At 35.5% G+C, this 1,906-nt stretch overlaps 1 pseudogene; it reads right to left on the bottom strand.

Moving 5' to 3' along the window:
- Positions 1 to 261: 261 nt before the first annotated feature.
- On the bottom strand, positions 262 to 1,332 carry LOC138150578 (AP-1 complex subunit sigma-3 pseudogene; annotated as a pseudogene).
- Between the last annotated feature and the right edge of the window lie 574 nt (positions 1,333 to 1,906).

Genomic DNA, 1,906 nt, shown 5'->3' on the forward strand with positions numbered 1-1,906 from the left:
ATAGGTAGTTGTGGTTTTGTCATTGCTGTTATTTCTCCAAAGTAAAGCCTGAATAAGAAATTCCAGATAAGACAGTCAAGCCTGCTACAAGGGGCTGAAGATTTGTTGAAGTCTTAGGCATATACATATACATATATATGGATACATGTATATGTATATACCCACAGACACACACACACACATATAATATACCTAAAATTCTCTAACTGACCTTTTATATTACTTTGACATATATGAAAACGTAAAAATGAGAACTATGTAGTTAGACAAAATTATTATTTTAGTCCATGATAGGTAGTACATTCATAATAATGTTTACAAAGTAGTTACCAACTTGTTCTTTGAGAATAATAGAAAAAATATTGCATAGATCATTTCTCAAAAATATTTAAAAATTACTTTGCTGGTAAAACCATTGTATAAACAAAATATGCAATCTACTGTGGTTGTTTTAAGTTCCAGTTGAGAGAATCCACATTCAGACAATAATATAGATCTGTACCTGTTACAAACATGCTGCAGTTTTAAATATTGCTCGTTGAATACAGTATCCCAAAGTATCCAAGAAGTTTCATACACAATCCATTTAAGTTATTTTTGGCATAAGGCTCTGGCACATCAGAAAAGAACCACATCCAGCTGAAGTTTTACAGATATATGACATGCAGCATCATTGGGTTGTCAAGTAGATTGTTCAGTTAAAATTCGGGCTTGCTCATGTATTCTTCCATTGTCTCCTGTAACATATCAGAGTCTTCTATAGCCTTGACAGTAGTTTTCTTTGAGGTTTCCTGGATTTCTCCACCAATTACAAACTCATCAAGAATAAAATATGCCTTTTCGAAATTAAATATAATATCCAGCTCACAGACGTTTCCAAAATACTTATCTAGTAATTCCACATAAAGATGTACAATCTCTGGTGTCAACAGCTCATTGTCCTGATTTTCTACCGCACAACAAAAATATAAGCTAGCATATCTTTTATAAACAACTTTTAGATCCTTCCAGTCAACAAAACTGTTTGTCCTTTGACTACGAGATAGAATCATCTGTACGATTTCTCGGGTGATCTTTTTTCTCTCTTTATCTGGGAGTGTGGTATACCATTTCTGCAGCCTTAATTTCCCTTGTCGACTGAACAGCAATATGAAATGAATCTTTATGTCCTTGGGCAAGTTACTCAAATCTCAGTAAACTTCAGTCTCCCCATCATGTTGGTAGGGGCCAAGGCCACCGCCCACCTCTCTGATGGGCTTGGCCGGCCGAAGTGCCGGACCGGAGGGGACAGAAGCGGGACGCGCCGATGGCTGCCACCCCTGCTGGAGCCATGGGTTGCCAAGGTGACAGGTGAAGCCTTCTCAGACCATAATTCAAAATATATTGATCTTAAAGACAGGATGCATAGAGATAATTTAAGGATGATAGGTCTCTAGGTTGAAAGACTTAAGCACTGTAATGCACTAAATAATGTAAAAAAAAAATTGCCCAGAATGTCTGAATACAAGAGTGCCAATTGAAAGAATTCATATATTGCATCCAGGGTAAAAAAACAAACAAACAACAAAACACTATACAGAAAACTCCAAGACACAGAGTGTTCATTTTTTTAAAATAAATTTTTTATTGAGATCTTATTTTTATTATCTTTTTGAGATCTTATTTTTCTTACATCATCATAATTATCCCAAGTATCTTTCCTCCTCTCCATTCCAGAGAGCCATCCCACATACCTTGTGCAATGTATAACATTTGTGGACCTCCCATTTCCACAAAGAAGTGGATTGGGGGTATCCTCTCATATCTCTTCATTCATGTCCTTCTAGATCTTTATGATTTTGTTACATTTACTTTAGATTTTTTGATATGGGGTCATTATATCCATTTATATTATGGTACTTACTGT

The sequence above is a fragment of the Petaurus breviceps genome, unplaced genomic scaffold, assembly GCF_028583685.1.
Source record: "Petaurus breviceps papuanus isolate PSGF00001 unplaced genomic scaffold, PetGlider_PUasm1.0 90881, whole genome shotgun sequence".
Classification (NCBI taxonomy): domain Eukaryota; kingdom Metazoa; phylum Chordata; class Mammalia; order Diprotodontia; family Petauridae; genus Petaurus; species Petaurus breviceps.